Raw genomic sequence first — 15,273 nt, 5'->3', positions numbered from 1 at the left:
TAAATCGTTATCACGTATATGGACCATGATAGTCGAACACCTATTCGACTTGTAGTCCTGAAGTTGAGCCCACGATACCTTCGGAAGATTTGCCGTTTCCTGGAGAAACAAGTGCTCTATCTTTTCACAATAGGGAAAAGGAAGGGACGTCGATCCCGTATAAGTAAATTTCAGGGCGTACCGCGTCAGTCCTCGTCGGTGAGACCTTTAACGTATGCGCTACTCAGTAAAAACCCTCAAAAACGAGCAAAAAAAAAAACACGGACTTCTTTGTAAACAACGTTTTAGTGCACAAACGTAAAAAGAATGCTAACCTTTTTTTTTTTTTATGCAGGAAATTTTGGGGGTATGATATGTCCTAAATGGGATGATCTACCCCGAGAGCGTGGTGGCGTACCAATCTTGGAAATTAGTTAAATTGCGCAAATAACGTCTCCCGGGGTGGTTCATATTGTGGAAGCGTCATTATCGGTCCGATGTAGCCAGTGCTTCCAGGAAACCTTACGCACGCGCAAATATTCGCCGCCCCGAGCCGAGATGAACCGCTAACGAGGATTCGTAAGTTCTAGCACGCACCTTAGCGGTATCGGACTTTTATGGCGGCAATCAATATTACCTGAAATGTGTGTGCCACGTCGTTAACGGTAGGTTACGGCTGCTGCTGTTCCTCGAGCTTGTTTTTGTTGAATATTGCATTACTTCGTTCTTACTCATTCTTAGAAAAAAAAAAAAAAAGGAATTTTTAGTTTGGGTAATATAGCTTGACCCCCGCAAAGCGCTTTTCTCATTTCTGTTTTATCGTGACTTTTAACGCCTGCTTGTATTATACGTATTCATAGCTAGAATTCGTCATAGGCGAGGAACAACACGCCGAAAAAACATTGATTGAGGTGTCATTTGGGAGCGTGTTTTAAGTTTAATTAGCTTTAATTTTTGTATTGAATTAATAAATTAAACTTTGAGTAGGATTCTTGAACGTGTGTGTTTTAAATGTTTGTGAGTGCCTGACTCTTTCTTTTTCGTCTTTTACATAAGCCATTAGACGATTTTTCACCTTTTGTTTATTGTGTTGATTCACCAATTAAAAGACCATTGCGGTTTGTTTTCGGGGCACCTAATATACAGGTTATGATAATTACTATGTTTCAGCGGAAAAGAAATCGAAACCCAAGCTATAAAACATTGAGCCTAACCTGACGCAAATAAAGCGCGGTTAATTCGTTTGCTTCATACATTTGTGCTTGCGAGCCATGGCCGAGCTGATCTAACTGAAATTACGGAAAATTATAATAAGGGTTATATGTGTTTCTTAAGAAGAAATTGAATCACAACACATGGCTCCCTATTAGAGGTGCTGATTAAGGAACTTAAACGGTATCTAAGGGCTGTCTAGAAGTAATTGAGACTATAATTACTTCTGCCTAAAAGTAATTATACTCCTGGCGATACTAGTACTTAGTATTGCCTGAGAGTATAAGTATCGGAGAAGTTTTATCCAAGGTTCGGGTGTCTGTACATAGGAAGAAAAAGCCCAACCTCAACATTCAAGCTTTGCAGCGAATATTTTTTAAACGTATAAGTCACAATCAGTGTCTAAGGCGGGTACATTGCTATTAAAAGGTAGACTCCGTAACAAGCATTTGGTATATTTGCTGATATTTTAGACAAAACCATCTAAGGACGAATTCATCCTCATGTCTCCATATTTTCGTAAAATAAGACTACAGGACGAATTTAACACCAGCTAGATATATGTTGCTGTTTTTTACTACACAATGAGCTAGTTAGAGAAGAGGTAGTTAGCCATTGCGGCATCAAGGGTCAGTTTTCATGTGCGTGTTTATATGTTCAAGCTGTCTCTATCAACGATATTTTTTTTTACTCCCGCACTAGCATAAATATAATTCCCACTAAAAAAAAACACATTTACAAACACTTTCAATGTATTAGTTTCATAAAGTATCTGTATTAAATGTTCTAAGACACTAAAATGTTTCCTGAGTTCACCATTTTGAGACGCATGTGCCATGTTTCAATATATGTTTGGCGCGGCTTTTAGTACTGCCGCCATGATTTTTATTTTAATTTTCAATATTAGTCGCGACTAGTTTTAGTTTGGGGGTTTGATAGTGTAGTAAACTGTCACCAAATAAAAATAAATGATCGAATCTTTTGGGTTATGGCACTTAATGCACTGGAACAGTGGAACCAATAAGGAAAGGTTGAAAATTAACCGAATAATTAATGTTTAGCACAGGAAAGATAGGCTTCGTTAAAATGATGAAGATTTTTTTTTTTTTTATTTGGGCAGTGCATGGTACAGCTTCCAATCACGGTGCTTGAGCAAGCTTGCATTACCGACGACGGAAGAAATGGAGTTGATAGGGATTAAAGCGTGAAATTCATGTGAGCCGAAATCACGTCGCTTCGCGCCGCTGAGCGGTGTAACCAATACTACTGTTCCTGTGATTGGTTCTTACGCCGCAGGGGGGTGCGATGCGACGCGATTTTTTTCTCACATGTGTTTTACGCTTAAGTTGAAAGAGTGGCAAGTCTCTTAAATCAGTTTTCGCGTAAGGTTTGTCGTTTCTTTTTAAGCCGAAATTTGAATCAAACATTTAAAATAGAAAACAAGCCACGATACGTTAACGAGGATGTGTTAATCTGTGGCCCCAAATAAGGTTGTATCCCTTTTGTTTCCCAGTAACTTCGATGCACTCGTGCAACAAAATGGCCAGTTCAGTACAAGTAAACCTGTAACACTTTTCAACAAATGCATAAACATTTTGCAAAGGCGCAGGTTACAATATACTTGTTTATAAATACATAATTCGGGATAGTTTTGTCTTACTAGAAAAAACGCCTTAAACCTCCATGCATTATTAGGTAGGCCACACAGCCATGTTAGTTGCATGATCTGGATAAAAAATTATATATATATATATATATATATATAAAAATAAATCAACCAGGCCTCAATGGACGACAATGCAGTGAGTGAGTTTCTCTTCTTACGTTTCCAATCACAACGAGGTACTCTCCGAAAATGCTCGCATGAGCTATTTCAAGTGACCAAGAGACAGGTTTGTAACCATTGTGATGGAGTGTCTAATCATAATTCTCATAATTCTTCGTAATCTCCATTCTTCTCATTTGCGCACCTACGGCGCGAGCCCCTCCGCATAAGAAGTTCTTATTAAAGACTCATGGCGACGGACTACCATTTGTCTACCTCACGTCATCTTCATATAAATTAAAATAAACAATAACAAAACACCGTCGGTTTAGAAACAAAAACAAAATGACCGTTGTCAGACTTGCAGTCTTAAGTGATTATGTGTTTCACAAGAACGCGGGGCCCACTCTAAGTGCGTTAATTTGGCATCCAATTTTAACGAGCCAGCTCCATGAAAGAACAGGAATTGTAATCCCCCACACAGACGTATAATTAATTAAAGTCCTCTGTCATGCAAAAACAAACGGCAGTATATTCCACGCATGGGTGCATAAAAACTTGGAGCTCCTTGCGAGGGGATCCTTTTTTTTTTCCTGTTTTAATACTTCGAGCGTTCGCCCACTTTGTTACATCAAATCAGAGTTACAACACATGACCACAAGCGCATCGCGACTTGTTGCGCAAACGTTTTGTGACAGGCTTGCTCGGTGTAGCTTTCATTTACATTCTTTAAATATATATATAAACTTTTTTCAGCCGCAAGTTTCCCACGACGGCTGTAGACTGAAGCTACGGCCGCGTGTTTCGTTTTTTTTTAAATTTGACCTATTTTTGAAACTGGCTTGAATTTAGACGCTCCAAACGGCGAAACAGAAGACACAAGGTGCACTCAAAGCTAGAATTACATTACACAAAGTACACCTAATTTCCCTTTATTCGAAAGAGAAAGAAAGCAGTTTCAGCTGTTCCAATAAAACGTATAATCAGAATGTCCTACGGAAGAGATTCCAAGAAGTGTAACTCACACTGAAGCTCGTCATCAGGAACAATCAAGCATATATTTATTCAACGGCACAATTAAACCCGACCCTGTGCAGAGTAATCAAGAGAGTGCGTCATTCACTCCAAGGAGTTGAATGGATAAATTTTCAGGAATCTACTCTAAAAACAAATGAACACAGTTCTCTTCACCGTCCAGAATCGTAATGCGCCAACGTTGCCAACGACAATTCGTAAGCTATATCAAAACTTAAGACGCAGCACTGTGCCACCTCCATGGACCCGAAGCATATTCAATAGTCTCTTGTCTTCGTTTATGCTTTATTCTAATTCCAAACTGCTGTCTACGATGAAAATCATTTTGAACTTTACAAAAAGGTATTTTCCGACTCTCATGGATCTGGCAATATGCTCAATCTTCTTATACGATTCTATGAAGCTTATTATTCTGTATAAAATAAATCAGCGTAACACAAATTGACGTTCGGCTTTCCCGCCGTACAATCTCTCTTAAAACGAAGGTGGCGTCAACAGTGAACTGTAGGTTTCGGTAGTATTTAGTGGGTCACGAGAGTCGATGGCGCGCTGAGTTGTAGCGGCTCTTTGTGGTTTGAGAGCGTTGTACCTCGTTATGACCCCTGGACATTCGTGCTTCGTATGCCACCGGCCAAGCTATACGCCTTGAGTTGATTGCCGCGCTTCACACGAAGCACGGATGACCCGGTGACGGCCGACCGTTTGTCGACGCAACGTAGTCGAACGTATTCAAACGCAACTGTGTGTATGCTGACCTTATCCTTTGTCGACATCGTGTATCGGCAATCGCATTGCGAGCGGCGCTGTCGCATTATAAAGAACAATATTTATTGCGTGTCGCTGTTACGTACCAAATGAGACAGAAAACGGTGACAGGCTTAACGCGGACACCATAAACTTTACTAACCCAAGACATGACGCCTGGTCCTGCCCGAGGAGGCGAGGCGTGTGACGGAATCCTGGGCTCGCGCAGGGACATTCACCGATGTGCTCGTTCCCGAAAATTCGCGCACAACACTTCAGTACACTGTGCACAAGCGCAGAAAGGTCTCGCTGGAAAAAAGGCTGGATGGATGTGCAGGAAAGACCGCGGCGGAGCGCGCTAGACGAGGTCTGACAGAAGCTTTTAGAGATGGACCCGGAGGAGTAGCGGAAACTGTACAGCGCGTCAGCCTGGAGCAGTTTCTGCAGCTCCCTCCACGCGTAGAACGCGGAACCAAGAGTCGCGTCATAAAACGAACAAAACACAATGAAGCGCCATTTTAATTTTTTTTTTATATAAAAGGAAAATAAAAAGTAATTTTGTTATAGCTACAATAAACGTTTTTTCTTCTTTTAGTTCCTGCACATTATCGGAGAGCGAAATGCACTCGACATTTCAGTCTTCTCAGTCCATGCGCCCGAGGACTGAAATGGTATTTTATTTTTATTGCAATAATCCTTTTTGACAAAAATATATGATTTTCGTTGTCATTAAATTAAGATAAAACGCAAGCTTTTTTTTTTGAACAACTCATGATCGAAAACTAAGATGACCAAACTCGTTTACTTCGACCATTCTCGTGACGATTCTGCATTAATAGAACGCCTCCTCCAGAAGCCTGTCAGATGCCTCGTTCTCCCCTTATGGTCGGCCTGTCTTTGAGTATAGAACAACCGTAGCGCGGTGGCGCCCGCCTCCGACACTGCCTGGATATCCGGCCCCCGTATCTAGGTATACTCCGTCTCATACACAGTATAGACTATTTGAAGCAAAGCGGCTGGCCGCCGCCATGTCTCTGCTGGTGCGGACAAGCCCGTGCATTTGCAAGCTTGCCAAAGCCATGCTATCGCGCAAAGTTGCACGCACTTGCACGCATGGGGCACCGGTCAAGGCGCAATGCCTGCAATTGTTTATATAACGCTGTCAAAGCTCGCGGGGCGTCATCTATGGTTTTGTTTGCGGGACAACGCGTGCAAGTGATGAACAAGATCAAGCCCCATGCTCACGCCAGAAGCTCTGAGAGCGTTGTACACCAATACCCTAGTTACACTAGCGCTCTTAACTGTCATTGAGCCAACAACGGTTGACTCCATCGCGATCGGCCAGAGTTACACGGCGGCATGAACAGTCATTGAGCTGCTAGCGACAGTTGGGTTCAACTGACCTGGCCCGCCTAAATTAACTGGTGGGTGTTCGCATTAATCAATGCCTCCTATGCCTGCCGGACGGAGGAAAATAAAATGGGGGCCGCCGTCTCAGAAGTTGCGCGCCACCGCTGTTGTTTCAGTGTGAGGGCGCCACCTGAAAAAGGACCTAGACTGAAGAGAGGGTCTCTCTCAAACCATGGGGAGCGTTTGCAATTTAATAACGGACACCCCTGCGGTGATTCGTCGCAAGTGCGCATGCGCTGCGTTGTCGCGTCGCGATGAGGAAATCGGGAGGGAATTAGACGTCTGCAGATGATCAACGCTTTCGTCAACATTTGGAGTTGACGGCGGTCTCACCCTCTTTTACGCTTAAACCTTTCCTTCGCAATATGTAAAATTCTTGCCAGTGATCACCACCATGCCCCTCCCCCCCATTAGGAGCCCCCATATACATTTTTTTTCCACATCTTCCAGTTGTCGACAAGGCGCACCTGAATTTAACTCGATTTTTATGATGTTATGAGAAGCTATTTGTGCACTCAACGAATTGTTGTTTATAATTGGCTTAATAAAAGAAAAAAAGACGACTGCGAAATTTTGAAAAAGGAACTGTCAGCAAAAAGGTCGCAGGACTCGGCACTCGAGCACTGAACTGGGCCATCCAGGTCAGTGAACGGCCTTTATCGAAGACGTGCCATGAAGGGTTCGTACTGGACTGGCAGCAGTTGGTCCTACTTAGGTTTTACGATTCTGAGATTGCCGGGACCATCATTTCTCGGGCGAAACGCCAGCCATTAAACCCGCACCTTTCTACATACCCAATAAAGCCTACAACATACATAACTAAGCAGGATAGCTTCAAATACGTCATCACGCATTCATCTTTAAGATTCTACAACATTAGGTTCTCAGCAAAACCTAGAAAAAATTATTGTCAGCCAAACAACTGCCTACAGCGTTTTTTTTTTTTTTTTTTTTTCGCCAGAAGAATTATGAGCGGCAACAACGCAACACTATTTAATACTAATTAGAACCACTGTAACGTACAACTTTCATTCCGAGGCTTGTCATATTTTATTTGTTCATTAGTGTACCTTATGACAATTTTTGCATATCTTCTTTAATATCTGCCACCATAATGAGGAAACGTAATACTCTAGAGGGTTGCAAAAGGACGCCCATCAATTAAACGTTTATCGTTTCTATTGAAACTCTACGTTCTTTGAAAACGCTTTACCAGAACGAACGCTGAAGATGAGGCGACCTCCTCTCCAGAGTTGGCTCTACTAAAGTGAAGATAGGTGGAAGGAGTTTTCCCTGAACTCTTAAGGGGGTAGTGCGGCGATTTTTTGGGGCTACCCCAACAAACTACATTTTCAAAATCACCTCCCTTTACCTTTTTCCATATGCGGTTTGGTATCGCAAACTTCAATATAATTATAGTGAAATCGGCAAATGAAAATAATGTCAAAGCCAGCGTTCAAACATACCCGCGCTTTTCGGTGCCGTGATGTCAGGGGGAGGCAGGCTTGCGGGTCGAGCAGGCAGTTTAATAATGGACTACGCCGAGCATTTGTTTCGGGCTGCTGCGTGGGTACTGAAGCGAGCTTCCAAAGCATTCATTTCTTGACGCTGTGAAACTGCTTGCAATCAATTGGGAACAAAGTCTACAGCCCAAAAAGTGAGCCCCTGCCTTCCGGTGACGTCACTTTTTCATTGTTGCCACTATACCCGTTTTCACCTCAGGAACCGAAGTAAAAAAACGTCCGGCTCTTTGCGGTGTACTACTAAGTTCCGCCTGTATGTCGAGTATTAAGATATACGTAGGTTCATTTTTAGATTAGATACATGTTGTCTTATCAAAACCTACACGTTCCAAACTAAAAAAAAAAAACATCAGTTTTTCCTCCGACAATCGAATCTCGTAAGAACTACTTCGCGCGTGTATGAACAATGCGCAAAACTTGCTTTTTTCTCGAGGTGAAAACGGGTATAGAGACTTTCACCTTAAAAAACACGGTGAGGACCGAAATTGTCAACTCGATAACATAGCAAGAAAGCATTATTTCGGTTCAATATTGTAGTTACTTCTTAAGCAATGTTTTTAGTGGTTAGCAAGTGTTCAGACACGTCGGGGGCTATTAAATGCGAGTGAGGCGCCAATGATCGGCTTGAACCTTGTTTTAATCACTGCGTGAAGTGTTTGACTGCGTCGCCGGACGCTTGGTGTTGGGCTCTCGTCCTGTGACGCGCTGCAAGTTACAACCACCATATAACATGGACATCCAATATAACTCGATGACAAGCATTTCCTCCTATTTTTCGCGCGTCGTTTAGAGATTCGCACAGCCTTTACTCAACTTATCCTTATACTAAGACTGTAGCTAATGCTGAAAGCGCGAGATCGCGGCTTTTAAATGTTATTCAGTAAAACGAACGCTCGCGCTAGGAAGGCACTTCTCAAAGCCACGGCGTGACGTAGCTCGGGCTTGTAGTTTGGGCTGTAGTCTCAGCTCAAGCGTGGACTGTCTATAGACGCTTTGCTGGAGCTGTGCGTTGCGCCGCCAAAACCGAAATTCAGTTTGTTTGTTTTTCCTGTTATTTTGTTCACGTCATATTTCCACAACAGGACGTGTTATGGCCAATTTAGATTCTACTGTTTCTATCTCCCCAGCATAGGCCTGTCTGGAGGCTCGTCATTGCCCGATTCAGGGGCTCGGCGCCTCGATAAGACAAGAGAAGGTCAGCAATGGCGGCTGTACTCTGGCGCGTGTGCAAAGCGTTCAAAAATCCCGCCCTCTTACGGTCCATCTGAAAATGCTGCAAACCGGTGTGCGCAAAAAAACATCAACCACCTGGCAAGTCTATAACTGATATAACACTCCCTTCCAAGGGACTGTACACGACTGAGAGAGTTTCCATTTTTATTGTGTCTTTTGCGCACCCTACTTCGCAGTATTCTAAGATCAACCGTAAGAGGGCGTAATTTGTTTAGGAGTCTATACAGAATGTACGCGAAAGTTTCTAGGCGCGGTGAGAAGGGCGGCGTCATGTCAAGCTATGTTGCAATCTGCCTGAGCATCTTTTCAAAACTCATCCTCCAAGTTTAGAGTTCTACAAATCACGTCTTTGTTTTTCACCGAGCGGATGCAGGAGCGTGATCATTTTGAGCCACGTGGAGTGATTTTTGCTCCTTTTAATGTTCGTCGCTAGAGGGAGCGGAGCACCTTTCCAGCGCACATACGAGGAATAAGGGAGGGCGTGAAAAAGCTCATGTTGCCCATTCACATCACGGAGCCTCCCTAAAAATATCGAAATATGGTCATTTCTAGTTTCCGTCTCACGAATCGCGTACAATGCTGGCAGAGCCTCGGGCACGTACACCTCATCTAGTTGAGTGCGCTAATTTAAACGTTCACGGAAGAACTTCTTGAGTTTTTCCTTTTTAGGGCGATAACTCAAGCTATGCGCTCTAACCTTTCTAAGATAGCAGACAATTACGATCGTGTGCGACCTATTTCTATCCGCTAAAAACCAAAACAAACATCGCGTCGCAGTTTTAGTCACGTTTTTATTAGTGGAAAGGTTCACACACGATTGTAATTTTGTGGGTCTTTTCGGGTGGTAAGAGTCCGCTAAATATTCTACTATCGCCAAAAAAAGAAAAAAATTAAGTCCTCTTAAGTAGTATGCTAGAGCCACGCGTTAGGCTAACCCCCCTATTTTTCAAAGTCTTGATCTCGGGTGTCTTGCCCATTTTGATGCCGCATACTGAAGCATATCTAGCAAAAATATTTTGTAAAATAGGTACATTTCGTGAATATTGCGTTCTCTACAAACTTTAAGAAGGGAAAAACAAAATTACATATTTCGCTGGATTCCTTTTGAACACGAGCAACATTTAAATTCCGAGACGCCAAGCGCTGTGTAAGTGCGTCGTCAACCCGATTTGCGGAACACCACTTATCCCTTGCACGCCGTGGTCACTGTAACAAAAAAAAAAAAAAGAAAAGAAAAGAAAAAGTTTACAGCAAGATTGTTTTAGAAGTGCCGAGCCAGAAAATGATTTCAGATCGGTACGGCTTCATCGACCACTAAAACGATAAGTGCTGATTACCAAACAAAAGGCGGTGCACTCACCCAGATTGCAGTGCAGCGCCGGTAAGCTATCCGACCAGCAGCAGACGAAGCACTCCTGAAGACGGTTGCGCTCTCAAAAAAATATATAGATTTAAGAAGAAAAACGGCCCCGGAAGGAGGAACCACTCAGTCGGAGGCTCTGACGACGAGCAGAGAGCAGCAGACGACGGCGAGCTCCGTAGGCCCCTGATCACAAACCGGTCTCAATGGATCCGACTTTTCGTCTTTGCAGAAATCCCCGAATTAATTAGATACGATGATCGACGCACGATGCAACAATGTGCGCGAGAGAGTTCGGCAGAACAATTTCCGATGAAACCTCAACGAACGCGGCGCGCTATTCCTGTGTCGCGGTGCAAAACGCGGGAATGCGTTGCGGAGTGCGGAAGAGCACTGCACGCTTCCCGCCGCCGAACCGCGCACTGAACGGAGAAACCCCCGAAGCACTGAGCCAACCGCGGTCCGGACGCCGGGCTCCTTCTCGAGAAAAAAAAAAGAAAAGAAGCGAATAAAAAACAAACGAAAAACGCATTCGTTTGACGGAGGTGGTATAGCGCCGGTACAGAGAGCGAAGAACCCTAGGACTCTCCTCTCCCCGGCACGCGAAGATCCTCGATCTGCGCATGCGTGGGCCAGTGACGTCGATCCTACGTCATCACCGGGGACCCCTTTCTCCTTATTCTCTCTTCATCCCTCGCGCGCCTTCTTCTTTCGTACCTTTCGTGTTTGTTTCTGTTTGTGACAGATTATTTGGGGGAAAAAGGGGGGGGGGGGGGGGGGGCGGTCGTTATTTCGACTAGATTTTCCTTACGCAGGTAGAAACTTTTGGTTTCTTCCCTCTTCGCACAATAAAAAAAAAAGTCATATCCCGATTCACGCTCCCCAATATTGAAAGGTAGAAGATTCTTTTTTCTTCTTCTTTGTTTCGTTACTAAATATTCCCTTTCTTTTTAGCGTGCAGCTTTCGCTTGCGAGGCTACGTGGAGGCTAATTTGATTCGTGATTCGGTGTTTCATGCGCACTTCGTGCGTGCCGCACGTCGTTGGTCGTTCGGGATATTAAATTTGGTTCCAAGACCTGCCCTTTTCATACGACGGTTCCGGGTATTCTTCTAGTTCCTCGAGTTTGCCTGTTTCTACTTTTCTGTTTTCGGTCACGCTTGCGTGTTTATATTCTCCCTTGAAACTCTCTGCGCACGAAAAGCAACGTCAAAGCGTATCAGAAAAAAAAAAAAAAATGAATAGCCGATATTGGTAACTACGCGCAGATAGAAGCTTCCCATTTTGTATAGAGTGGGATACTTTCTTCCGACGTTCCAAGTACTCACCTCATATATATGCTACCATAGAAGTAAATAAATAAATAAATATATATATATATGTATTTCTTTTTTTTTTTAGGGATTGTGGTTTTGTTAGGGGAGAGATAATCAGAAGACGATATATATATATATATCTTTTTTTTAGGGATTGTGGTTTTGTTAGGGGAGAGATAATCAGAAGACGATATATATATATATATCTTTTTTTTAGGGATTGTGGTTTTGTTAGGGGAGAGATAATCAGAAGACGATATATATATATATATATCTTTTTTTTAGGGATTGTGGTTTTGTTAGGGGAGAGATAATCAGAAGACGATATATATATATATATCTTTTTTTTAGGGATTGTGGTTTTGTTAGGGGAGAGATAATCAGAAGACGATATATATATATATATATCTTTTTTTTAGGGATTGTGGTTTTGTTAGGGGAGAGATAATCAGAAGACGACTAGAACCAAGACATGAAGATGGGAAGACGGAGGCAGTTTTCCGCTCTCAAATAAGTGACTGAGCTTCGTCGAGCGTCTGCTCTCGAGAACCCAGGTGCAGCGAAACTGCCTTTCCTGGCAGGGCTACACTTTCAAGGGTGCTTCGTAGTCTTGAACGGAGACCGCGAAATGAAGGTACTTGCAAGAATGCAATAATACAAAAAAAACAAAAAAAAACATATAACATTGTTGTCGTTTTGTGAATGATGTCTGCTGTATAGAAAGGGGGGTTAGACGACATCGTTATCCGGAAAATAAAAATTTGATCCTGAGCTCTTTGGTTTGTCAAAACTTTCGCTCGTTGCCCCCGAAATGTCCTCTCTGATAGCGCAATTACCATGATCTAAAAAAAAGAAGAAAATAGCGCACCTGCTTACTGAATTTTAATGACAGATGCTTAGTTATGAACTAACTTTTAATTGCTTTGTAATTGTAAAACGGATTTCTCCTTCCTAGTAACGCGTTGCAACTTTTACTTCTTTGTTCCCTAGATGTAAAAACTGTTGCTTTCACTTTTTTTTTCGGGTGTGTTGGAACTTACATTAAGAGAAGATTTGACTGGTATGGTAATGACTAGGTAATATAATTTTTTGCCTCCTCTCACATCATCGAAACGGACAAACTTCTAATTATGATAGGGACTGATCATTTTAAAGGTTTGGACTGTTTCGTATCAGTGATGACCCGACCCGTGCAGTGTGACAAACCTACGAGCTCAGCGTGGGATATCTGTGTTTACAGTTGGCTGGGCGTCGAGTAAAATTTTTAACCCCATTAATCGCCACATCGATTAATTAATCCACTATTTGGTCTCGTACATTTTCATGCATAATATTCGTATTTATTTTTTAAGTCCTAATTAATATTATTTTTTGTCGTTGCTGAATTTGTCATAAGCGGGGCAATATACAATTTCGATTGTGAAACAACCCCGATGTGTTGTTGAGAACAGTTCAAAGACACTTACACTCACAGGTTATTACTTCAGCTGCCTGAGGCAAAGTGGCTCGCTGATTTTCTCCGGCAAGAGCGACCTCCTTTGATTGTCCACAGTTGTCTCTGCTGCGCTAAACGGACACTTGAACGGCGTTGAAATTGCCGGGACATGTGTAAACCTCTATGTTGTCAAAAGTTGCGAATCTTGACCGTAAAGTCAGTTTACTCTAAGCTGAAATTTTTCCTAAAGTGTGTCCTTTATACAAGTGTCTCGTCTATGTCTAAGTTTTGCTTATTTTGGTTCCACGTGTAATTTTCGAATGGTCCACGTGTCATTTTTATTTTATTTTGGTTCATCACAATTGACCGATTAACCGAATAAAAAGATTAAAGCATTAATCGATTAATCGGTAGGCTAATCGATCAATTGCCCAGCCTAGTTCATAATGCTTTTTTTTTTGTATTTGCGCCTGTTTTTTCACAAATGAAGAGCCTTTTATCCATTCCGTTTGTTCCAGCGCTTCATCAAACGTTTTGTACCAGCACCACTACTGCTTTGACTCTCCTCGCCTCCTTCCGGTGAGTTGCGAAAACAGGCGAGCCCCCCCCCCCCCCCCCCCCCCCCCCCCCCCCCCCCCCACCTGCAACCTGGTAGCGTTTTAACGGGATTTTAACTTAATGTACCGTATACAGTTTTTGACATCTTTATTCTCGGACAAAGGCGAGAACAGAAGAAAAAATGAAAGCCGTTTACAACTCCCTGTAACGCCGAACTAGAGCGCAGCTCTTGAGGAGGAGGAGGGAAGAGTACTGAGAGGAGGGAATATTCCTCCTCCCTCCTCCTCCCTCGTGATCCTGCCTGCTACTCCTGAACGAAAGGGCTTCGGTTCGAAGCCGGCCGAGGGACAACCACATAGAGTCTTTTAAAATAATTTTTCAGAGTAATGAAAATTCGGATTCGTTCCCCCCTGCTCATCCTCCCTGCTCCCTTCCTTTCTCCTCCTCCCCTCACGGGGGTCACGTGATCTCGGGGAGGGGAGGGGGTCACGAGACCCCCGGACCTGGGGAGGTCACGTGACTTGGGGGGTGTCGCGTGACCGGGGGGGGGGGGGGGGGAGGGGGGGTCACCTGACCTGGGGGGTCATGTGATCGGGGGGGGGGGGGGGTCACGTTACCTCACGGTGACGCCGACGGCGACAGCGACGCCGCTCAAGCCGGAAACAGGCGCCTAAGTGCTGCGCTCTAAAAAGAAGTGTGCATATAAGTATACATTTTAACGGACTACATTAGTGACAACAAGCTTCGATGATGTTATCCAAATTAAGAAAATATAGAGAACTTACCCCTCCCCCTCCCCCCCTCCTCCCTTTTCTGCGTGACCTTGTCAGTGGTTTAATCAATATCGGCTGCTGGTCGCGTTGTGTGTCATGACGCAAGAAGCCCGCTTACAGATTATCGGGTTATATATAGTAAATCTAAAATAAAAGATTATAGAAAAAAAAAGTTTTTTTTTTTTCTTTCAGAGCAAAAACCTAATTGCGCATTGCCGAATGCTCATTCTCTGCCCAAATATAGCGATAGTGGTCCGATATAGATGTCTTATTCTCAGCACTAACCGTTACTTTATTCAAAAGTTACAAGGGATTTTCTGGAGCGCTTAATGGGAAAATGGGACCCATTTTTGTTTGAAAATGTCTTTAATAATAATAAGATAAAAGAGACACCGGGGCCAGGTCAGCTGGGCTTAAGCCGTCGGTGCTGTGCTGGGGATGGGGATGGAGATTAAAAGAAGTGAGTCAGGTGAGCCTCCTTAATGAACCGAAAGAGGGAGTCGAATTATTCCTTTCGATGCTTGGGTGAGCCGGATGGTCTGCTGCATTCCGCCAAGCTCTTGGTTCTTTGATCCTCGGAAATGGTCTGTAAACCTTTTTTTTTTCTTTTTGTCTAAAATGTTTATGCAGTCCCAGAAAACGTGATTTTCTGAGGCCAAGACCTTGCAGTGTCGGCAGAGACTTTTGGCCATGTCGTCTGCGGGGTCTGAGTTTTCTTCGTTGTACCTTTTCGGTCGTTGCTTGTTCCAAGGGTACATTGCAGTACGTTTAGGTACCGTGGCGGTTCCGGTGCGTAGTCGCCTGTAGCAGACCCTGTCCCATCGGGAGTAGGGACCATCCGGCAAAGGGTGTGAGTCCTGTTTTCTGAGTACATGGAGCCTCTTCTCGGCGCTTTGTCCGCTCATCGTCCTTGAGGGCTGTAGGGTCTTGT

The 15,273-nt window shown here is 43.5% G+C and overlaps 1 long non-coding RNA gene across 1 annotated transcript in view; it reads right to left on the bottom strand.

Moving 5' to 3' along the window:
* The window catches only part of LOC120836909, a 237,626-nt gene extending 226,917 nt beyond the window's left edge, over positions 1–10,709 (bottom strand). The window contains exon 1 of the long non-coding RNA XR_005714748.3: positions 10,262–10,709. This is a non-coding gene — a long non-coding RNA (uncharacterized LOC120836909). The remainder of the gene's footprint in view (positions 1–10,261) is intronic.
* Between the last annotated feature and the right edge of the window lie 4,564 nt (positions 10,710–15,273).

Source organism: Ixodes scapularis, unplaced genomic scaffold (assembly GCF_016920785.2).
Source record: "Ixodes scapularis isolate PalLabHiFi unplaced genomic scaffold, ASM1692078v2 PGA_scaffold3__209_contigs__length_174095766, whole genome shotgun sequence".
Classification (NCBI taxonomy): Eukaryota; Metazoa; Arthropoda; class Arachnida; order Ixodida; family Ixodidae; genus Ixodes; species Ixodes scapularis.
Note: the sequence above shows the minus strand (reverse complement) of the source record. Positions and strands in the feature narration are given on the sequence as shown.